At 30.2% G+C, this 26224-nt stretch overlaps 1 protein-coding gene across 1 annotated transcript in view; it reads right to left on the bottom strand.

Annotated features, from left to right (window-relative positions):
- The window catches only part of LOC108566820 (protein N-terminal asparagine amidohydrolase), a 74610-nt gene that overhangs the window by 35720 nt on the left and 12666 nt on the right, over positions 1 to 26224 (bottom strand). The window contains exon 2 of the mRNA XM_017926885.1: positions 15402 to 15434. The gene's annotated coding sequence lies outside the window, so the exon portion shown is untranslated. The remainder of the gene's footprint in view (positions 1 to 15401; positions 15435 to 26224) is intronic.

Genomic DNA, 26224 nt, shown 5'->3' with positions numbered 1-26224 from the left:
ATCGTAGAGGATTAGAGTGATACAGATCATGTATGCTGACGAAGAAGAGGAGAGGTTTTAGTGCGGTAAGAATCGCACAGTACCACGACTCCACCCATGGTCCTTATGTAAGGTATCCTCTCCTCTACAAAAAAAAAGATGATCAATTGATGCATATAAATACAATTAATTAATTACTAATCTAATACAGCAATAACTCGCATAGTGCGGATAATCGGTTACGGCAATATCTATTTAAAATCGGACTAACCTAGTAAGTAAAAAACAAAAGATTTTGTATACAAAATAATTTTGTGAAAACATTTTTTTAGAATTAATTTTATTTTTAGCAATTAAAAATTTGTTTATTTTTAAAATTTTTAATCAGCATTATAGTGAATCCGCACTAATCGATAGCGTACTAAGTGAGGTATTGCTGTATAATATGAAACGTAATGTGAATATCTAAAATCAATTTTTATAAAGATATTAATTAAATTACAATGTTTATTCTTGTATCCAATCATTATATAACTGTTAATGATTACAAATAATTATTAGGTAGGCTAAATATGTGATGAAATTATTTGCATACATTCCTTAAACCATTGGATCGCAATAATTCAATCATGCTATCACTGCCAGTCATAAAAAAAAACATACACGCGATAATATTCACCTTACTGCTATAAATTTTATAAATATTATTAAATAATACGATTTTCATTGCTACTTATGCAAATAACCTCTGGTAGTTTAGCCAAAGTAGAATATCATATCGAATTACACCAAATATTTAAAATACTGACTCTTTATTCAATGACTAACACACATATTTTAATATTAAATTGCACATTATGTAAACACAAACCGACACAATTCCTATTTTCTCGGAAATTCCTCGAAGCATCGATATATAAAAATATGTAGAAAACATTAAAAAATCCATAAATCAATTTACAAATTGAAATTTACATATTTAAAAAAAAATTAGCAACATAGATCTATCAACAACTTTTGTCAAGTCTGATTTAAATTAGACTTTGTAATCGGTTACACGAATATTTCATTTGGAGAGAACGAAAACATTATATAGTGGTTATTAATGTCGGCGTTAAAAGAAGGACGGAATCGAAGCAATTAAAAGTACAGTTAGTATACGTGTATGGTTTCGATTCGGATCTCCGACGCTCGGAAGATTTCTTTTCAAGAGAATAATTATAATGTTTATAAGTACCGGGAATAAATCTTGATCGGGCAAAATCCTCGAAGACAAATTTTGTACATGTGTTTGCTTTTGTTTGAGTCCCTGAAATATTTCTGAATTATTTATGAGCGATTAAGAATACGCATCGCCTTTTTATATACATTCAGTTTGTTTTTTGTGTAATTTATTAACGGACACGTGGATTCCTTTGGACATCCATAAATCTACGGATTTTATGAATAAATGATAGGAATATAGTGTATCTCCACCACGTAGAAAGTAGGACATTAATCTATAATTTGCAAGATTTAGTTCAAAGTGATGCAGCGAAGTATAATACGGTTTAATGCTATAAAATAAAAATGTAAGTGTGTAATTTGTTATGTAACAATTTTATATTTACTAATACAAAATATTCTACGATTTGGGTTCACTGTGTAAACCATAACCTAAAAATATTAAGGTGTAAATATGGTTATAAATCCAAATATTATGTTAGTTTAGTTAATATATCAAGAAGTTAAATAAAGTTTGGCTTCAATCAGTGCGGATTGACTATAGTACGGTTTGAAAATTTCAAAACATACTAAATTTGAATTGACAATTCTAAAAAATTAATACACAAAATAATTTTGTATACATAAATCATCAGTTTGTCTCTTTATAAAATAGATCAGTGATTCTCAAACTTTTTGGTCCGCAACACCGTTTTGGACATAAACAGTTTCTGCGGCCCCCCGAAGAATGGGTAGTCAGGATTGATCTGTCATTAATTTCTTGCGACCCACACTTTGAGAATCACTAGTATAGATAGCTACAATTAACAAATTGTTCAGTGAAATCTATCGTGTTTATATAATTAAGTTAATAAATCATCTAATTTTATGGTAATAATTGATAAATTATTTACTTCTGTAAATTATCAATAATGAAAACACTTCAAAAATTTGGTTAATGATGATTCATGATGTATCACACAAAATACTTGACTTGCAAATGCAGAAGGTATGTACGCTACGCGAAATAAAGTCGGAGAGTACTGAATTTAAATTTTTTCTCCATATTTTTGCGACGAGATTTATAGCTCTATACATTCGCAAACATATTGTTGGGACTACTACTAGAACTGCTTTTGCACCACCTGAGGAATGTCCCGTGTTCGACGATAACTCAGGTCACCGATATAATCTAACTCACTTTATTCTTTATATCTTGATATTTAGCGATCGAAATGTTACCCCGCTCGAGATGCAGATAAATAAAGACAAGGAACGAACGAAAACACAACCAGAAGACAAAGAGATGAAAAGAAGAACAAAAGCAAAGAAAGGAGAAACACAAGAAGTTCAAGAACAGGAGGAAACGTTGCTCGGGATTATTCCATTTTCCAATTGTAGTAGTACCATGCGAGGCACGTAAAGTATAAATCTGTGCCTTTTTTTTGCAATTGGTAACGAAATCAAACGAAAACAGAAAACGAAAAAAATTGTTTAGCATGCAGAATTAATTATGTTCAAAATTCCATAAATCACTGAGATAAATTATATAGGTAAAAACACACTAGTTAAAACTGTTTTAATCGACGCCACACATAACTCACGGTTGTATTAACTAATAATTTTTTCTTTCGTTTATTTACATACAGTTTCATGGATGAGAACGTCATATAATGTAAAGATGAACATAAATCTAAAAACGCTTTTTTTTTTAATATCCATTATATAAACATTTTATATATATAATTTTTTTTTTACTTTTGGTCCTCATATAAATGTTTTTATAACTTAATTGAACGCTGGGCCGAACTTGAACAGTTACTTTTATTTGGATGCTCGGATAAGGATCAGAGGTTGCGGTTCAAGTGGTAGCCGGTCAGCTTAAATTACATCTTAAAGGCTTATGTGTTCATATTTTTTTCTTCTTCTTCTTCGAACTTCTTCCTTTCAACTCTTATTATTATAATGGTTTGATTATTTGTTTCTCTTTCTTCTAATTTTTTTTTTCATTAAGTCCATTTGGTTTCCAAAGATTTCGAACGCGTGCCCTGCGTCTGGAAAACGTAATGTTTACTGTGCGGATCGCGAGGTCAGAGGTGAAGGGTCGCGACCCCCAGAGAGCGCGTGCTATCAACTGTTGCATCCGCACTCCCTTTTTGCTCCCCATTTCGAACTTCACTTCTCATTAACCCTTTCCATTCTCATCAAATAATAAACATTGGCTATTATCTATACACCTGATAAAAAAATGCTATCTAATTATAAATAATAACAAATACTTAATGAAACGTTATAATTATCTAACGACAGATTACATTAATATTAAATAAAACTTTGTAAACATTAATCATTAATTATATAAATAAAACAATTTTATTTATCGGACATTTCTAATCATTTTTTAATATTTTACAACTTAATAATATTTATGAAACTGAATAATTATTGCAATAAATATTAAGATTATAATTAATAATGTTTCTATTAAAATTATATATTTTATATTATATAAAAAAAACTGGATAAAAGTTTGTAAAGTTGATTTTCAATGAATTTTAAAAATTTTTACTCAATTTTTAGAAATACTATTGAAATTATTATATTAAATTAGAACTGTTTAAAATACTTCAAAACTAATTGATTGAAAATATTTCAATTAATTCTTAAAGTATTTGTGAACATTACCAAAAATTCACATTTAATTAAATCAATTGGTTTATCTTTTTTGAACGTATTTTCATGTTTATTTGATCAAATGTTTCCTCTTTTGATGGAAAAACCAATTCGAATCAAATCTCGATTAATAAAAATACCGTATTTCAAGCAGATGTAGCATATAATAAAACTAGAATTTAATTAATTCCATCCTTAATTACAAAATTCAATTAAAACAAATAATCCTAATCCGGCACGTGTTCGGAAGGATAAGATGCTTTTATTTATAAATCAAAACGAAAAGCGTTTTAAGATAGAAAATAGACAGGTGATAAAAATAATTATGGAAGGAATATGAACATTAAACATTAAATTCTATAATATATATACAAAAGTTATAGTTTGAATCCAGTACTCAACACGTCCGAAAAACATCATCCAAATCAATTAAAAAATCTCGAATTAATTCGAATTTCATTGTTCAATAAATTAGAATATTTATTGGTATATAAAACAGATTTTTATCGATGCTTTCTTTTGGAGTATGATTTAAAAATAAAAGAAAAGCTCCGACGTGTGGTTTAGATTTTATATAAACGATATCTCTTTTTTTTCGTTAATTAATATGCATGGAATTGGTGATGAGCGTTCTTTAAATATTCATCAGGGTAAATCTAAATTGATTTTGTGGTTCATAATAGTTTTCTTATGTTTATTAATAAATATCCAGTTGCTTATTTATAAATGTTTGGATGCTTTTAGAAAGATACAAATTAAAACGTCAACAACTTTGATAAAGTTTCATTATTTATATTAATAGATCTTTCATAAGTTAAATTAATATTACGTTAGTTTTACGTGTATTATAAAATTATATAATGTTTATAATATTACTATTTATAAATTAAGTAATTAAACTTTGTTTGTAGAGAGGACATCTTTCATAAGGGCAACTAAAATATATTTCCTTCTTCATGGGCAACCAGGATAAGTGTCCACAATAAACTAGTTTTTTTAATGAGAGAACTAGTTTATTAAAAACATGTCTAACCTGAATCTGAAATGATTTATTTCATAAATGATTTATATAAAATATTTTATTTATATTTCTGGTTTCATTAATCATATGAATCATATTTGAAACCAATACAAAATGCAATATATAAATAAATTTTCAGATGATACTGAATTAAGTATACTTAAAATGTTTGAAAATAATATTTTTATAACTAATAAAACAAACCTATGCTATAAGTAAAAGAAATGCACACATTAATTTCAAAAAAGTAATGCAACTGAAATGCAAATAATTTGGAACTTTAAACTGAATTAGTAGATAGAACTATTTCAGCATAACAAAACAAAAACAAAATATAAAGCTATTCTCTAGAGCAGTGATTCTCAAGCTTTTTTTTTGTCGCGGCTCACTTTTAACGATTTCAAGATTTGACGGCACACAAAGAAAAGGATAGGTTTAAAAGTTGTTTACATACAATGTGCAATATAATTTTTGCTATATACATTTCTAAAGTTTGGCGGCATAGTGGTTGAGAATCACTGCTCTAGAGTTTCGTCAGAAAGAAAACATATTTTATGTAGTAGACAAAATTTACTTAATGTCCAATAAAAAAATGTAAATAATTCGATGTTTGATGTATATCTAGTCATTGTATGTAATACCTTTTTTTTTTTCTTAAACGTTGAATGTTAGATATATTTAATAAAAAGACAAATTAATACTCAAAACTTATTTATTTTCTTCTAAAAGTGTGGAAATCTGTGGTTTGTTTGTATGTGAAATCATTATTTTGATTGTTTTTATTATAACTCTTATTTTTCAATTATATTCAAATTACTTGAATTTTTTGATGCGCATCTTTTGATGAAACTGCACTAAAGCGGATTTTAATTATTACCCAATTTATGAATTTTGTTACTTCACATTTAATTACTAAATAACCACACGTGCTCATTATATCATAAAAAATGATGGTCTATTTGTAGGATAGTTCTAGTTAATCCATATAATTCGTAATTATATATTCGTCTTCCGACTTACGAACTGCCGGACTTACGAACAAAATTCAAAAAGCTTTAACTTGTTACAAGGAGATATATAGTGATAAAAAAATTAACTGTCCAAACAAAAATTGATATTTTTTTTAATAAAATATGATATTTTTGGAAGAAGTGTCTGTTGCATTTGTTTATTTTGACGTTTTTTTACTAAATTATTGTGATCTCTACATTAAAAATATTTGTAAGTATTTTGTTTATTTCAATCCATTTTATCAAATTTTTATCAGTAATACGGAATTTAACTAAGATAAGTATATTTTTAAAATTACCCCGACTTACGAACAACCCTTTAGAACAGAACTAGTTCGTAAGTTGGGGGATACCTGTACTATATATTTTAGATGAATACTTGTAATTATTACAAACATTTTTATTTTAACAACTTATTTTATAATGCATATAATTTGCATTTTTTATGTATGAAGAAGTAAAAACTTTATTTCGGAGTATCCCTTGACAAAAGTATATGTTGGTCGTGAATATTAAGCATGAACATTTCGTGATCGTCCTAAAACTGCCTACATACACCGTGTTATGTGGCCGTTTTAGTTGGATCTCCCGTGGCTCAATTTTTATATCCACAATTAATTTAATGTTTATGGCATAAAACTGAAGACCAAAAAAAAAGCAAGCGGCGCGAACACGAAAGTATTTTTTTAATAGCATAATTAATAAAATTAAATGATTTAATAACCGACCAAAAAACTTGTAATTCATTCATCTATGAATTATAATACTAATGTACAATTCATAAATTACAGATACACTTTTTGATGCATTGATCTTGATGCACACCGTCGTTTTTTTTTTTGTTACTTTTCGCTGAATTCTCTTGCGCACGTAAACATCTTTATGAGGCGAACGTCCACACAAAACATCGTACGAAAGGAGGCGAAACTGTTAAATTGTTTTCGGGGTTCGCCCACGTTCCAACAATAAAATAAAATCACAGGCGGCTGCAATTAACAGTGAAATAAAAAAAAAGAGGTTTGTAGTGAGGAGTAACCATCAATTCCTCAACTCATTACGCTTGTATCATTTCCTGCATACCACCGTTTCTTCGTTTTTCCATACGAGACGAGAAAACTCCGGATAAATGATCGATGATATTTCAATGCAAATACGCGTTTGATTTATTGCATGCGATTCTGTAATTATTAAAGTTAATGGGATGCCGTATTACAAAATCCCCATGTTTTATTATCGAACCGAATACGATAAATATCAAAAAAGGCAATATCGTTGATGACGCAAACTTTAAAGGATATGTATATATACGTATTTTCGACGTAACTTTGTTTATTTTATTACATTTTGATTATTATCTATGTAAAGTCCAAAGTCTATAGGAAAGACAGCGTGGACTAAGTTGGTTTTATTTATATTCTAAAGGTAATTCCCGCTTTACAAATTCCCAAATTTACGAGTCCTTATTGTTTATAACATATATATATATAGAAGCATTTCAACATTCACATTTTTTACTTTGAGATATGAATCTAGAAATCACATCTCAATGTTATCGACAACAAAATGTATAATTTGATTTAGCAAAGTATAAAAGCTATAGTTTCGTCTTTAAAATGTTGTTGACATAATTAACATGAGTAGGTACCGAGTAATTAAATAAAACGTTAAAAGTAAATTCTTCTGATGTAACCATAAAATATATACAAGTTTTAAAGTTATTAAGAGTAAAAATAGTATAATTGATGATCTAATTCAGGGGTTGTGATACTTTTTTACCTATTAACCCAAAATATATTAATTTAACCGACATTATTTCATTATGATAGAGGAATCTTGATCGAATTCCAATATTTTTTTTCATGAATATATACAATTTTAATTGCTAAATAGCCTAATGACATCTCTAAAAAATTCCCATTTGAGGGATTAACATGATCTAACAAAAGTGATACATATTTTAATACATAAAATCATATCATGAAATATATAAAAGAGTAATTTCCAAAAATTAGAAGTAATTGAAAAATTGACTAATTAAAAATAATAATTATAAAACATATATCTAGAGAAAAACAGTCTTTTACTAAAATAAAACTCAATCAACTGAATAATCTAAATCCTCATACGCATTACATCACAGATTATTATGCAATCTTCATTAGGTTTCGTCGTTTGCAAACCGTTTTCCTTCAACTGCATTCTTTTTGTGAGTCTTTGTTTTTTTGAGCTTTCATTTTGTGTATGTGTACGAAGATGCTGTGTGTTCGTTTCTATTTTTATCTGGTGTAAGGAAGACTCACGCCTTGGCAGACTCGTGAGCTCGGTCTCTGCGCTAAGTGAGATCTTACTTTTGCAAATTGTGTGCGATTCCGTTCGTTTTCCTCGTTTGGTCGCTCTCGCAAACGAGCTAAGCAAAAATTATTGTTTTATATTCTTCCACTAAATCGCATGAGAAAGTACGCGCATTAAATTTTATTACTGGTGCACGAGAGATTTACCATTCATGAAAAACCCTTTCGATTTTCATTAATAATTTATATGCATTGTCACGTACCACTGTTCCTCGCATCGTTTATCCTGTCTGCATTAGAAACGAATACATATGAATATCAAAAAAAAAAACAAAAAATATTAAAAAAAATTGCAAGTAAAATATACTGGCAATTACGCAACCATCAGCTGTTGCATGAAATGCAATATGATAATATTAGAATAAATATGTATAGATGTTATGTACTTTAAATTCTATTAAAAAATCAATTTAAATTCTATTATTTCTATAATTTAATAATATTTACTTATTATTTTTATTGGGAATAGTGCCATCATACATCTGATCAAGACTCAGTATTAGAATTAAATAAATCGAAATCCCGACAGTATCAAAATCCAGACAGTATCAAAATCCCGACTGTATCAAAATCCCGACTATATCAAAATCCCGACAGTATCGAAATCCTGACTGTATCAAAATCATGACTGTATCAAAATCCTGACTGTATTAAAATCCTGACTGTATCAACATCCTGACTCTATCAAAATCCCGACAATATCAAAATCCCGAATGCTTCAAAATATTTAGAATTTAAATTAACATCTATATTCACTATTGTCATGAATTTATAATAATGCTGCTTTAAAATATGATAACTTTGTACTTTTTAATTTTCGCAACGCGAAACACTCGTTAAGCAAAACATTTTTTCCCATATAAATCAAATTACCTGAAATGCAAATTCGATTTGCAGAAAACAAAAAAAATCTAAATAAATAGTTTATAATTTCTGATACATACATTTCTGTTGTTTTATTCTCATATGGTTTTTAAAAATTTCACACAAAAAATCACACATATTATCAAAACTTATGTTTAGAAGTTTGGAAAATTATGTAGCAGGTGAACAGGTAGGTGGACTTTTCTTCTCAATTTGTTTTTCGTATTACTCGTTATAGAGATGCTTGTTAAGCGAGGTTCCACTGTAATGAATTTGGTCTGCATTTTTTTCTTTAATTTTATATTTTTTACAATATTTTGTTATTGCCATTTAGATTTGAGCAATTTTTAAAACAAAAAAAGGTGTAGATGATTATTTAGATTCTGTTTTGTGGATGGGGGGAGGGGAATTAAGTGTTATAAAGGCAGGATGATCTATCAAAGTGATTGTTTTTCGCTTGATTTAGAATTGGCGCGATCCGACGGAGAGGGCATTTGTAATGGTCAGATGGCGTTGCCGATGGCGTCGGAGGTAGATTGGAAGTATTAATCATGTCCCACTGATATATTCCCGGTGTTTGACCACGCAGAGCCAGAAGGGCTCTCGTCTTTCGCCACCAGCCAGCCGCAACGCGATACCAACACCCACCTACACTCTACTCCTAATCTCAATATCCCGGGCCGATGATTCCCTCAGCCCTCCTCCATCAACCCTCTCGTATTTCGCCCTGATTCATGACACTAAACCCATATCAGTCTGGAGATAAAAATGCACAAATATATATGTATATATGGATAGAATACACACAGTTATAATGGCCTTATCTTAAAAAAAAACTATAAATGTTGATATTGATGAATGATATGTATCAATAATATGTTGAGAAACGTTTAGTTCTACTTACAATAAAAAATATGATTTAAGTATTAAATCTAATCTTTAGATATTAACGACTTTTTAAAATTTTATTTTAACTAATAAAATATCATTCGTAGTCTTTACAAATACTCCTTTATATATACATTTAATTAACTAACATTACTTTAACATGATGATAAAAATACATAATTGCTATGAATTTTAAAATTTTATAATCATCTTATCTGAAAAAAAATGTTATACTTACTTATTACCTGACATAAGTAAGTATAACAAATTCGTCTATGTTATAAATAGTTAGATTTTGAAGAAAATTGCTGAAAAACACATCAATGGGAAACCAATAAATAATATTATTATTTGTTTTCTTGAGGTGATTAAATATTTGGTACCTGTGAATTCTTGAGACAAGGGCACAAATTAGATATTTGGTCGCAAGTCGCAATTTTCTTGTTACGGCCCTGAGTAAATCAATCTACATTTAAACAATTATTGTATAAAATCCCTAATTATTAGTTAGTAAAAATAAATTAATTATTTTTATAATTATAGGTATTAAATATGATATGTCTATTTAATACCTATTTAAACATATCAGGAACAAGAATATTATAGCACTACTGGTTCTATACAAAAGAAATACTAAGATACAAATAGGTTTAAATGCTTAGAAAGATTTGAGCTATAAATCTTCTTGAAAATAGCTTATGTTAAGGATGTATATTATAGAACATACTTATTTTTAAAATGATTACTAAAAGTACCTTTATAAGATTACTAGTTTACATTAATTGTTCTTTTAATTACCTAAATAGATTATGGTTTTATCTATTTTTAATAGATCTGCAACGACGAAAGACGTACTTCGAGCGCAATAACTTATTTGGACCTAATAAACGCAATTTATTGTTGGCCGAACGGTCGTTAATTGAGGAGGAGCGAGCTGTAAATTACGATTACGGTTCTGTAAAATCGTCGTATTTCAGCGGTCGCGAATGAACGAACCAAGGAACTAAGGAAGGAACGAACGGCTCGGGTCTGCGACCTTCTTCTTATTTCCACTAGACTTTTTCCACGCTTCAAAACAACAAGTGTAAAATAAATTTTGAATGATCGCTTCCTAGTTTTCGCCGTGCTGGTAATTAAGACATTCAGAAAATGCATGGATGCCGGGCACGGAAACATTTAATATCCTTGACAAGGAACAAGGAGGCATTCCTTGCGAGCGCGAAATCGAGAGAATCCTCTCCTCTTCTCTCGAGCGCGCGAGGTTTTTCGAACACGAACACATCTCTCGATGGTATTTATTGATGGGGCGCCACCTCGAAGATTAATAATGCACGAGCCGAAAGTCCATCGAGGAAATAAGACGGAATGTTCCAGGTGTTCCGACGATCGACCAGAGACATCCGAGAAGAACAGGATCCACGACCCGTGCTCGAAGAATACGAAGAACGAAACAAGGACAGCAGACAACGAAGGCACACAATAAAAAAAGAACAAAACTAAATAAAATGAAGAATAAGTAAAAAAAATAAATAAAGACGGTATGATGCTAATTTATAGACGTAGGTGTGCGAATATGCCACTTTATAAGATTGATGATAATTGTATAGCATTCGGTTTCTTTTTTACTTCTTGTTCTTCTTCCGCACTTGTTTATGTTTATTGTTATTGGATTCCAAAGCGTATTTTCCTTTAATGAACCCATTAAACTCTGTATTTATCCTGAGCGGCCGAAGAAAAAAAACAGAGTTTCATCTTTAAGAGGTGTTACCTATTACAGCCGCAGTAATTACACGAAACCTAATTACATTAATAATAGCTTACAAAAGTTCATTAATATTTTCATTCTTTTAAATTAATTACGTGCCTTACTATTATATTTTGAATATGTTCATTCTCATTTTGCTTTTTGTATTTTCCAATTACCTCTCACGTGTATACAAAACAAATTTAATTTAAATCATCAGCAATCGTTTATCAAAATTAGTATTAGTATACAATTCAAACAGGTTTTTTTTATACACCAATAAGTTTAGAAAAAAATATATAATTACTTGAATCGAAATATTTTATTATATAATTGTATTAGGAATAGTTATTTGAAACATAGTTTAACAGTTGTTGTAGTATACATTTAATTTTTTTTAACTGAAAACAATCCAAAAATGATAGTAATGCAATTCAAGATTACCAAAGATGAATCTTTGAATTCAAAATAAATTATCCTTATTTTTTTGTAAAACTCATCAAGTAAAATTCAACAAAATAAAGTATACATTTAAATTACGTTATTAGTCATCATCTTATAGTAAAAAGTGATTCGTAAATTAAATTTAACGTGTACTTTTAACGTCCTCATGCGGTAAATAAATTTACATGTATAATAAATTAAGTGCATTTTATTACGTAATGTTTTTATTATCAATAATTCTTTTCAAATTAGACAATTTTCATCAAAAAGACACGTTAAACCCATTTAATGATCTTGTATGAATTATATAGGTAAAAAAGAAGTATAACTCTGTATTATTTCTTTACTGTCGCATTTGCTAAGTACAATAAAGATCTACGTACGTCAGTTTAGTATTGATATCAATAAATAAAACAATAAACTGGAAGTGAGATAACTGGTAAAAATAAAGAACAAAACAAAATCAATATAAACATATTATCGACATTAAATTATCACCAAATGAAAATATTACTTTAAAAGCGTATAAAGCCTATATATTATTTTTACTAATCAATACTAAAACAATTACAAATAAACGTAATAAATATTATTTGTAAAATATACTCAAAGATTAAATAATTCAATACAACAAGAGTTTTAAACAATAACAATGATGAAAAATATTTAAGCAAAGAGAAAAATTATGTATCTTCAATTAATCTATGTTAAATGTAACAAACATTTACAAATAGCAATATTTATTTTTTCCATTAATAAAACCATTAACGTAATACATTTATTATTAGATTACAACTTCTTTCAAGTAATAATGGCAAATGAAATATTACAGATGGATTTATCAAAATTGGATTTTTTTTTCAAATTTGTATTACTGTACAGGGTAACAGGTGGAATCAATTTAGTTTTTCTTTTTTTTAGGGAAAAAAAAGATCTGTATATGGGGCTACAATCGAGAAAGGTATTATTATTTGGATTATCCGAGGAGAAGGCTGTATCCTTCGGTGTGTGTATGTATGTGCATGGATTTTAGTTGGATTTGCAGTTTCGCGGTAAATGATAATACGGCGAGCCGTGGCACGTTTCGCGTTTTGCAATTATTACGGTCTTTCGTGCTTCCCGATCCGAGCATTTTATTGCATACTGCATATACATAGGTTTATGTTACGTACGTTCATGTGGGGAAACCGATCCACGGTAGAATAAAGAACGAAAGGAAGGAACGATGGTAGATGAGGACATAAAGAAAAACTGATATATCTACGGTATAAAATTATTTTTTTTTAATGAGAACAAAAAGAAGAACTAACTTATCTAAGACGAACAAAAAGTAGAAAGAAAGAAAACAGAAGTAAGAAGGAGAAATGTAGAATGAAAAGAAGAACTAACAGGAGAAGAAAAGAAGGTATAATTGAAGAAAAGAACAAACCTATCGGAAAGAATAACAAAATTAAGATAATAAAGAGACGGCGATAATAACTAAAAGAAGAAATATAAGAATAAAGAGAATAAGAAAGGAATGGTAATAAAAACAGAAAGAAGAAGGAACTTATCTAAGGAGGAAATGGTAACAAAAAGTAAAGGAGAAGGAATGGTGGTAGGAATAGGAAAAGAATGAACGGAACGGCTTTCTGCGGAAAAACTGACACCTTCCGTGGCATGGATTTGACGGGCCATACATAAAACATCGGCTTTAATTAAAAGCCCGGCGTTCGCGCGCGTACACACCTAATGAAGCGATCTTAATTGGACACCTTTCGACCTCCCTCGGCGATGTTACACCTTTTCGCGCCCCAAAAAGGAACGGCAAGTCGCAGGACGTTTTAATGTTACATCGAAACTATGTAATGAAGAAGTTTTCCGTTTGATTGTGTTTGTGTGTGTGAGTCATGGGACTGTGCAGAACGCACGGCGGGGCCATCGACTCAGTTCCTCTTCTTCTTTAGCCACAGCTATTCTTTGCCTTTCAGTTCTATCAAACGCGAAGATCGGCGGATGAGCAAGGGCAGTCCCGATCCCGTCATGACCAACATACTTGCACTGCATTAATTTCATTGCCATACCACAACTTCTCAACACATTCATAACAATTCCCAGCCACACGTCGATTTACTATACAGTAAAAATGTACAACAAACAATTAAACAATTTATTTAACTAGTTGAAAATAAATACACTTTTGAATGTATTCATTGTTTTATTTAGTGCTAAAGTTTCTAATAACATTACAATTTGTATTATGAAACCTAAATTTATATCTTTTAATACAAAAACAAACGATAATTACATTACAAATAAAATCTATTAACTAGTTCCAAACATTTGCTGTTATTTTTCAGCATATATATTTTCTTATTATTGAAGTAAATATTTTGAAATTGGTTAGACGCTTACAAAATAACAATTGATGGTGCGATGTTATCATTTTATTGTTAAAATTTGTAACGTTAATTTAAATGCATATTATATTTACTAATTAATTACAAACAATATCATGCATTTTATAGTACCATAATCAGCTTAGTTTCATTGCACTATATCAAGAAATTAATGATCCTTAAGTAATTAGTAATTAATTAACAAAATTATAATGCTTCCTACCATAAAAATCGTTTAAATATAAGCGGACCATCATTAAACATCAGTGATTATAAATTTAACGTTCACATCAACCTATCATTAATCAATACGTTGTTGCAATAATCATTCATTAAAAGTACATACAAAGAGTTGCATTTAAAGTCATTTACTCAAGTATACTTGACAAGTGTTCCAAATTTGAAAGTATCTTTATGGCATAAGATGTAATTGATTATAGTGATACTTAACTACTAGTTATTTTTGTATGATATTAAAGAAAAATAACTAAGAAAACTTGAAAAACATATTTTTCCATCGTAATAATTAGAAAAGTCATCAAATAAAATAATTATTTTAAAATTTCCATCAGCAAATTCTAAAAAATACACTAGATTTGTTAATAATTATATTCTAATAAATATAAAATGATTTATTTAATGATAAATCTTCTAATAATAATATAAGACAAATAACGTGTCAAAATTTACATCATAAATATATGTATTTAAGTAAATCCACTTGTTTTATGTAAAAAGGTTTAACTCATTACGTAGATGGTCGTATTCCGTATTCAGTCAGTCAGTCACGAATGTAAGTAAGCACATTTAAATTATGCGCAGATGTGAACTTATTTAAATACTCACCAACAGTTAACAGCTTTAGAAAGCAGACGATATCTGAAACAATTTAAAGAGAACACGTTAACATTTCTTAAGCCAATTCTAATACATTCAATTTAATTACTCAATTAATTTATAAAAGTAATATAATTAATTAATAACATCTATTATATAAGTTTAAATACATTAACACATTGACGACGGCATGACCCACCGGTGGGTCATTAATTATAAATAATAGTTTTGTTGCTATGTACGCCACTGATTTTGACTGAGTATAACTCTAATACATATATCTTACTTACGTCAATTACAAACTTAAACGCAATACATTTCTTATACATATTTTAATAATTCTTGAAGCAATTTAGAACAATACGTGATATTGTGAATAATTTAGAATACTTTACAAATTAACTTGCGAAACATATTTGAAATTTTCATTCAATGCTACTTGCCGCTTCTCAGCTCCTAAGTAATCGAAACGCAACGGCATTAAAAATACAATATGATTATCATAAGCAGATATATAAAACATTGCTAATTTGTTCAAATACAATACAAGCTTAGAACTTGAATATGCACATGATGATATATTCGACTTGAATAGAAATTGCATTATTATTATTGCTTATTATAAAACCTATAGCATTTTTTCCTAGCAAGTATAGAATTGAATGAAAATTTCAATATTTTTCCCACAATTGTTATAAATTGCTTCAATATCATTAAAAAATGTATAAGAAAAACTTTTCACTCAGTCCATAGGCGTCCACAAAAAATTTTCTGGGGGCAGACAACCCGAAAAGCGCCGTCCTTAACGTGTTAAATAAAGATTTCACATATATTGCATATATTTATCAAATATTTTCATAAAATTAAAACATATGAATTTGAGTGTGCACTTTATAATAATATTGAAGATATTGATGGAAATATAAAAAAATAAAATAAAACTATAATATAAAGCATAGATCATTCAATTAATTAAAGGACTATTTGATTTACAGTTATCCTTAATCTCGCAGAAACTTGTCTTTATAAGAAATTAGAATCAATTAAGTTTGTAATAAAATATGTTTAATATAATAGGGGCTTCGAGTGAGACTGAAAACGAGAAAAAGTAAGAGAGAAAAATGTTATTTATCTGAAACAATTTTCTCCCCGCATATACAAGATTTTTTTCCCGTCGATGTTAGAGGCACCTTATTTCCAATCGCCCGAGGGTAGAAACCGCTTTGTAGACGTCCCACATTTCAAATGCATATATCAATTATGTCAAAGCACCCGAACAGGGTCGTTTTATCCTCATCTTGTTCACATAAACCAAAGGAAAGCATAATCTTGGATCGGAGCGGAAAGCAGAGGGGAAAAAAGGTCATAACGTCCCATAAAATAGCCGACTTTATAGCTCAACAAATTATGAATAAATTAATACACCTAATCGCATTACCACCATAAAATCCATTTTCAAAATCCCGTTTCCGTTTTTCCACCTTCTACTGTATTTTTTTTCCTTCACTCTTTCTTATTTCAACTGTTGATTTAACGTGGGAGGAAATACGGATGGATTCGCGTGTCGAAAAGTCAAGGAGGAAAGTTTTTGGGCTTCGTACAAATGGGCATAATTTCGCTGAAGATTATATTATTAGCCCGTCGGAATGGAGGTTCCGTGTCTCGACCAGTTTCCTGATCATTCTTCCTTACTTGATTTATGGTATTGTCAGTATGCGCGCACGGTGTTTGCTAAATGCAAAAATTGATTTAGTGCCCTCGCCCTCGGGCCTCGCATTACCTTTAGAATTTATTAATTAATGAATAATAACATTTTTGCAATCAAACTGCAACGCGACATTTGCACATTTCACACACTTTAGACGCCTCGGAAGAGATTTATTTTCATGCCGACCACATTATACCTGAATATGCGCAAATTGATATAGGATGCCGCATAAGATGGAAACATTCGACCATTATAGAAACGAGAATAATAATTAATTGTACGATGGAAAATGCTTGTTATGTAACAGCACATTAATTAATTTATAAAAGCACAATTCGTGTAAAATTCTAAAAAAGATAAATAAAATCGTTACAATTATAATGAAATAATGACAAAATTGAACAAAGATTACAAATAGTGACATTATTACAACAATAACGTAACATTAATATAAGCAAAATTTAGATTTATATAGATATTACATAGGTGACTGGTTCAAATCTCACCAACTTTAAAAAAATCCCATACTGGAGGTCAATAAGCACCAGAGTAATTGACAGTAATGATTTAAGAAAATTGCATAATGACGAAGAATACTCAATTTAATAATATTTTAAAATTTTCTATTGAAACGATTTACCAGTTAGAGAAATCTAATATTTATAAGATTTGTTTGAATAGCATTTGGAATTTATGGAAGAAAGCTAACTTTATGTACATGAATTTTAATTTAATAAATTTAATACGCAACTATATAATGTATTAATTATACATTCCTGAGTTTGGTCAATATTCAGGTAAGTATTATGTATGGATGATGTATGCATCTTGATAATAAAATGTAAGTAATATTCCAGAAGCTAAAAACTAACAGCGACATGCTGTAACTCTCCTTCCACATGGACATTACTTACAATAAGTATTATTTATTTCTGGAAATATCCGTTTCCATAATATATTCCACCATTCGACAAGATTCTGCCGCTTTTATGACTTTTAAGTATCTCGTAAGTCGGTATCATATTAAATATCACATAATGATAAGTATCAAGCTCAATGAATACTGATAAATAATACAAAATTCATGAACAAAATCCACATCAAATATAAAAAATATAATTATCCAGATTAATAGTTAATATTTGAAACAATTCACTAATTATAAAATTTATATTTCAGGATTATATTTACAGAAAAAGGCCATTGTCAAAGTGTAGTTGGTATATTTGTTTTGTTAAGATTTCTAGTAAATTCTCTAGTAAAACTTTTAAGTTGACAGAAAGAAAAGGTCATCCATTCAAATTCTGTTAGACGCTTAACTATCGTATATTATAGAATATATGAATATTAATATTTATTGCAAAAATACAAGACTAAAAATTCAAGTTCAATAAAATGTTGTCACTATTCTGTTATACCTCGATTAACATTAACCTTAATAACGAAACTTTAATATAAAGAAGTTCGCAATTATTATAAACCAATGATAGTTCTTGGAAAGAAGTCACTAAGAAATGGCGATAGACGCAAAATGTGAGTTGTATTAAAGAAGATGGTTAGAATTTTATTGAATGTAGAGATGATGTCTTTTCAGTGGAAGATTAAAAAACCTTTTTAGCAACAAACTTAAAGAAAATGAAGATTTAAATGAAGTTAACCTCCGAAAACCAAAGCTTCGCTTAACTTTGTAATGCATTTGTATCGATGTTCTTGTAAAATTTAAATAACAATTGTGAAAATAAAAATGTAAAGAAGTGGGATTATTTTGAAGACATTATTTTTAATATAATTTCCAAATTTATTGATTTTTTTTGTGTATAAGGTGTAACATTTCGTAGAAGTAGTTACAGTTTTTAAACATGAAATGCATGTTATTGCGTTTAATGCGATAAGCAGTGCTTGCGGCTTGCATTTTCAGAGTATTATTAAAGTAATAAATTGCAAAACTCCAACAAATCGCTTGTGTTATTACCATAAGGTATTGACAACGTAAACGATAAAGTATTTTCAATCATGAAGAATGTGAACTTGTAAATCCACCAAGTGCAGATGGCTTAAACGAAGGTCAGACAATAATAACTACATTATGCAATGATTTAGATGTCAAGTTCACGTTGCAAACGCACACAAATCGGAGGGGTAGTAACCATTGGTTTGGTTAGAAATGTTATTGCGGATTGTAATTAAAGAGCAGCAGCAACGGTGCGATTATTGGGCGTATGATAAGAGATCCAATATTGTTGTTGCACGGGGAAAAACAATTTACAATTTCACGCACAAGTGCACAAGATCTCTTTGAGGCCGAAGGAGATGTGCGTCATTGGATGAGCAGAGATGATCACATCTTCGCGCGAGTCCAGAAAGAACACCAGAAAATATCTTTCGCCATTTAAGGCTTTGTCATCCTCGGCTAGTAAAATAGCCTTTATAATTACGTGTCTGCCACAGATACGGGACGACGTCACGAGTTGAAGGAAAGAAGGCAGATTTCTCACACACACATACACACACTTTCAATGAATTTCGTTATTAATTTTATAGAATGGTGGAATTCTTTCATTCTACCTAGATCGGATGGTTGGGATGGTCTCTGGGATGTGCTGGGCAATTCTATCGATGGTTCGAACGGTCACGATTTTCGCTCGTTTTCTTCGCTTCTTCGCCATGGCCTTCCCTCCTGTCGTTTTTGATTCCGATCTAAGCATCGAGAAACGTAAACTAATTGAGTGTCTATTAAATCTATTATCTCGTCTGAAACAATAACAACCCGAGACACACTCTAATACTGATTGCCATTAATTATCTTTGATGATTCCCATTAAAGGTATATTGAAAATTACTCTCCTCGTTGTATACATATTCTGGGCAAAAAAAAATAAAGTTCATGATCTTGAGCTCAATAATATCCATAAGTTCAATATATTCCCATAATTAAGGTCATCTTAAATATTCATTTACAATATAGAATTGTAATGATAAGTGTTTATCATCAGACTCACCTTCTTTAATATATCTCTTCTTGATGGTCTATTAAGAGAAACAATTGATGTATATTTATTTACAAATACTAGCATTTCAAAAAAATAGTCGTCTTAATTGAATTAAATTTTGATACCTTTTTATTATCAAAGAACACCTACAAAATACAGAAAACTAGCGTTTGAAAAAATGTGTGACAAATACTTTAAATGAATCACACTGTATATTGCTACCATTGATAGTTTGTAGATAACAAAATGTTCGCATTTTATGTACAGAGTGGCCCAATTGAACTACAACCAACTTAAAACTGATATAACTTTTGAACCGTTGGCAATCCTATGTCCATATCTCGCCTAATGATAGCTGATTTTATTGTTTACAAGCCTGCGGAAGCATTTGCATTGTATTATTAAAGCTCTCGAACACCTTGATATGAATAAATCTTTCGTGTTTTGAAACATAACACATTATAACAAAGCTAGTAGTATTACAAAATGCTATTTTGGTGGTAAGAAAAAAACTAAATCTGTGGTAGAAGTGGTTCAGAAACTTAAGGCTCAAATTGAATGAAATCTGCGACGCAGTGGAAGACAAATGGCTACTAAGCTGAACATATCGAAAATAACCAAGTAATAAATACTCAAAATCGAACTCAGAGTGAAGCCTTACAAGTTCCAAAAAGGACAAAATCTCACCAATGTTATAAAAAACTAGACTCGATAGAGCGAAGGAGCTGTTGCGCTTGCACGAACGCAGTCAATTGTCAAATACCGTCTTCTCTGATGAGAAAAAAATCCCAATTGAGAAATTAGTAAACAACAAAAATGATCGAATTTACTTAGAAGAAAGATCAAACGAAAATTTAGACATTCGAATGACCACAAGAAGTCAAGTACCACCGTTTGTGATAGTTTGGAAGGCTGTGACGGTCGTTGGTGTTTTTGAACTGTGGCGTCAATGTTAATGCGAATTTCTACTACGAAAAAGTTTTGGAAGGTGCTCTGAAGAAGTGGGAAACCAAACATTTCAGTCAGAAAGAGTGGACGTTCTAAGAAGATTCTGCAACATCACACAATAATAATGTTAAAAATCACCCTGTATATATTGATATATTGTGTTAGTTAATTGTGATTATCTCTTGTTTTTAAACTACCCTTAATATTTTATGGATGGTAAATCATTATCAGAATGTCTATAAATTTAAGATAAGCTGTATCGAAATGGTGAATCGTGTAGTCTGTACGAAAGCAGTTTCGTTTCAGGAAAATGTATTATTAATTTAATAGAATCGTATTTTTTCTCGATCGCCCTGTTTGGCTATCGACGAAACGCGCGGTCACGTTTCGAACGTTCGTTTTCATTCTTTTGCATTCAGTTTTCTGCGCGTTTTCGTTTTTGATCTAAGTATCAGCACCGAGAACATAAACTAATTGAGTGCTTACTACGGACACTTATGATTAAACTCGTATTTTAAGGTAATTTACTATAAATAGCACCACAATCAAGCCATTTCGATTACTAAACCATAGGGTGCAACGGTGGTGCAGTTGGCCAGTTCTTTTCCCGAGCCGCCTGTATGCCGACACCGCATCTAATGAATTGCACATCCACGAGAGCTCGTTCCTTCTACGTTCATATTTTTTATCCTTTACTTATGGCTACATATATTGGCAACTTACGTGCATTATCCTTTCAGCGTCACGCAATGCCCAACTGGCCGAGCACACCGAAGACCAGAAATTCCCACACGTACGCGTAACCAAGTTATTTAAAACATGTCAATTTGAATAAAAGTTTTACCTCTTCGTTGTTGTTGCTGTTGTCGTTGTTGTTCTCGGTGCTCCTCTTCCTTAAGCATCACCGTGTCTTTGGACTATAAGAACACTTCCTCTATTCCCAAGAACAACAACAATCCAATCACAGACCAACGACTCACAAACCTACAAGGTACAGGACTTCGCGACTTTTCACACACTAAATCTTCGCGGACCAAAGAAATGGTTCGCCGTTGCAGTGCAATTCACATACATTTATTTCACTTCGACTACACTTTATCGTTTTATTGCGCAAACACTACTCACCACGCTCTATTTCCAACTTCTAACGAAAAATCTCTTACATGCACAATGTCAATTTGACATTACACACAACATATTACATTTGTCTTTTATTATTATTGTTATCAACGCCCTATTCTCAATGATTACTTCCTTGTCAATAGAAAATATATTCAATAAACAAGGATATATTCAGATTAATCCAAGCTAACATCAAATAGTCATGTAATTTTAAATAATCTGTATTAAATTTTAAATATTTAAAACAATTTTTATAGAAGAAATATTATCTTTATTGGAAACAAAAAACCCGTCATCGAAGTATTTCCAGTCAATAGGAAAAACAATATTGTAAAATTAACGAATGTAAAATCTTCATTAGGCAAAATCATAAAGATTTATTTCTTCTCCTAAAAATTGTTAAATTGATATAATTAAGTTATTAACTTATAATTGTATGTAATTTAACAAAAAAAAAATATGTGAATACTTTGACAAAATGTATTGATATCTTTTGTTCATTCTAAAAAAAATGTAGAAGTTGATGAACCTCGTGTATTTCAATCTATTCTAAGCACGTTAATATGTTTGTTTCCCACCAATAATAACAAGAAATCAGCGGCAAAAATCCGTACACACTCCTACAGAGCTCGTTGAATAATTACTGGTCCCAGCACGGTGCACGTATTTTTTTTTGCAAATTGCAACAGTACAAGAAGTATGAATGTAACGCAGCTGGTTGAGAGTTTCAGCACGTTTTCCTAAATTACGTTGATTTCACGGTGCCGGCACTTCTTTCGAAGTTGTGTAGCAGAGATACAACGAGGATGATCGGATGATAAACGATGCGATAGCTATTTACGCAGAGTGTGGCTAACAGGAAATTAACATTAAAGCCCGAATTTGGTCTGCGCGCATTACCGACAATACCGACGATATCTTGAAATATTATATCTGCTTAATGAGGATGGAAGTAGCCATTTCGGGATGCAATTTGATCTTGATAAAGATGCACTTCTCTGCACTTTCGTGGTTCGTATATTATATGTTGTTGTACTACTATTGTTGTATCAAAGATGATAATAGCTATAAATCAAGATTGCATGTGAGGAAGGATGACAAAAAAATAATAGACTGCATACGGCAGCTGCATGTTCGAGCATTCGAGCAGAACTTCGATCCAATTTTATTCTGTATTTCCTTTGCTAGCTTATTACCTTTGATTTACGAAGCTGGGCATCAAGGATTCAACAATTCAACTACTGCATAAATCATGTCATAGTTAAGCATTTATACACATATTTTATCAGAGATTTCTCGATGCATCACTCTTCAATTTTAAAGAACTAAAATGCTTTCTGCAAATATAAACCCAACATGTAGATAGTGCAGAAATTTATGATCAGATGCATGATTGACAGTTGTATTCAAATGAAATTAATGTACAAAGATAGGAAAAGCTATATATTCTGAATACTATAAAATATATTTTTTTTATAAGTTTTTTTATATTAATTTCTACAGTCTTTCAGACGACTATGTCATTGTATATTTCCGTCATGCACATAAAGGATATCGATTCAACATTGTGAAATATTTTACATATATAATAATAACTCAGTTCTCGAACAAAAATATGTACTTATATAAGGTTTGTAATGTACTTAATAGTGCTTATAATGATTTAACAAATTGATATTTGAAAATTTGACTAATAGTGTTTTTTTTTGTCCAAATATCAATTTTGTAATAAAGAAATAATAATAAAACTCAACCCACGCAACAGACAAAAAACATATTATAATTGACTCCCACGCGCCGAATAAAATCTGTTATGGGTATAATTTGAATGTTACCTTTTTCTTTTATTCTTTCTATCAGATTTCTCGTTTAATCATTTCAGACGTACGGACGAATAAAACGATTGATTAAGTTGTAATAATAAATTTAGACGATTGGATGTATGCATGAAAGTAATAGAATAAATTTGAATAAGGCGCATGGGATTCGGAATTGGTCAAAAGTCGCATGCACGCGAGATTACCATTCGTTATCGGTTTTAATTGTTGGATGATATAGCCTGAAGGATTTTAATTATAACATGGTAAAAATCTCCGAATCTCGAATGCGTTGCGTGCGTACGTAACGAGTGTTGATGGCATTCACATTCACAAGCCGAAGAACTGAAACAGTGGTCTTCAAACTTTTCTAATTAAAATTATTGTTTGTAATTTATTGTGTAAAATGAAAAGAAAACCAATATATAATTACTTTTTCTTAATTACTTACATATTAATTTGTATCATGGTTTTCTTTTATTGCATAATCATAGATTTTTACGGGCAGAAATTATATATATTTATTTTGTTATTTTTAATTCTGTATATGTTTTTCTTTGTACAACTGACGCAATTAACATTATTATTAGTAGATTTTTAATAAATTAAATTAGAACAAATTTATCACTGAACATTATAAAATATATAATAAATATGTTGAAAGATTACTGAATTTATACTAAATTTAAAATAATGACAGAAAATACTCTTTCAATGCCTACTTAACTTGTTTCATCGCCTGCTTTTAGTACCTCAAATTATAAACTTGTATTATTTTATTGATTGCCTGAAATACAGAAAATTCAACTATTAAAAATGTTAAAAAAAAATTAGTAATAATAAATATTTCTTTCACCTCAACGACTGAAGAGTTTAGAAACACATTTTGAAGACCGCTGTTCTAGACAATCATGCATTTATATAAAACGCTATTGCGTTGGAACGAGATGGAAGAAACGATCCGTCCACCTACGTACAATGAAATGTAATTAATTGTGACTCATTTTTCGTCGTTTTGTCTCCCATCATCGTTCTCATCGCTACGGCGATGGAGAAGTTAAGCTATCGGATTTCTGATTAGGTAAGTGTATCGGGAATAGACCGGACATGGGCTTTTGGTCTTCGGTTTCTCTTCTCGAATGCATAGTTTATTACACCAACAAAACTGCCCCCTCGCATAATAAATATCCGGAGCGATATGCTAATCTCCATCGGGCCTCGACCACAGCTCGATGCACTCTCCCGCATCATCGTATCGGTTACTTTCATTAAGTTAATTGTTACTGGGTAGAGAAATCTGTTCTGCACTACTCCGACCCCTCCACCTTACATCTTCGATCTCACATTGTATCCATGTTAACGGCAAAATACAGCAATAGCGCACATAGTGCGGTTTTGATCAGTCCAGATTTACAGTTTTAAAATTGCAAAACAAATTAAATTTGAGCAATAGAAAAATAAGTTGTTATTGATTTTCTTTAAATGGTCAAGTCTCCTTTTGTAGGATTTATTACAGTAAAACGTTGATAATCCGGATCTCATCCCTGACTTCTGCTGTCTCTTAAATCACATAAAATAATGTTTTTTAACTCTATTTGTACAAGAAAAATTATACTAAGACATTTATTTTTAAGTCAAATAAAAGCGATGTTTGTACTAATCGTGTTTTTCAATTATTCGTACTTAACGTTGCCGTATAACCACGGATAATCGGCGATTTACTGTTTCGATTAATCTGGTTTCAAGTAGTTCAAGTCAAATATCTTTGCCAATGATTTCAGGTAGTTTAAGAAAATTCTCTTTACCAAAAAAAAGTCTTCGATATTATATAAATTCTCTATATACATACTTAGACTCGTTATACAATAAACCTCTGGTATAATAGGTTTTCTACATAATACCTAGGAAGTAACAGTTACATCAAATTTTTGTTTTTGGTGCGAGCATTATCCAATCTTAGGAATAAGTTATGTTATGTTCACCAAAATAGCATTAGTTCAAGTCAATTTTTTTTAACAAAAAACTCTTCAACATTATATAAAATATATAGACAATGTACATAATTAGACTCGTCGTCCAACTACACCTTATATTGTTATGTATTCTACAAAACGCCTACGGATTTGAAGTTACATACAATTTTATTTTTCATTTATCAATAGGTTTCACCGGTAGTATTATTCGTCAAATAAAATGTGTAAATAGTTTAAAAAATTGCGACAGAATATGTAGTCATAGTATAAAATA

This window comes from Nicrophorus vespilloides, unplaced genomic scaffold, assembly GCF_001412225.1.
Source record: "Nicrophorus vespilloides isolate i.1.1-1 unplaced genomic scaffold, Nicve_v1.0, whole genome shotgun sequence".
Lineage (NCBI taxonomy): Eukaryota > Metazoa > Arthropoda > Insecta > Coleoptera > Silphidae > Nicrophorus > Nicrophorus vespilloides.
This window is presented reverse-complemented; position numbering and strand designations above follow the sequence as displayed.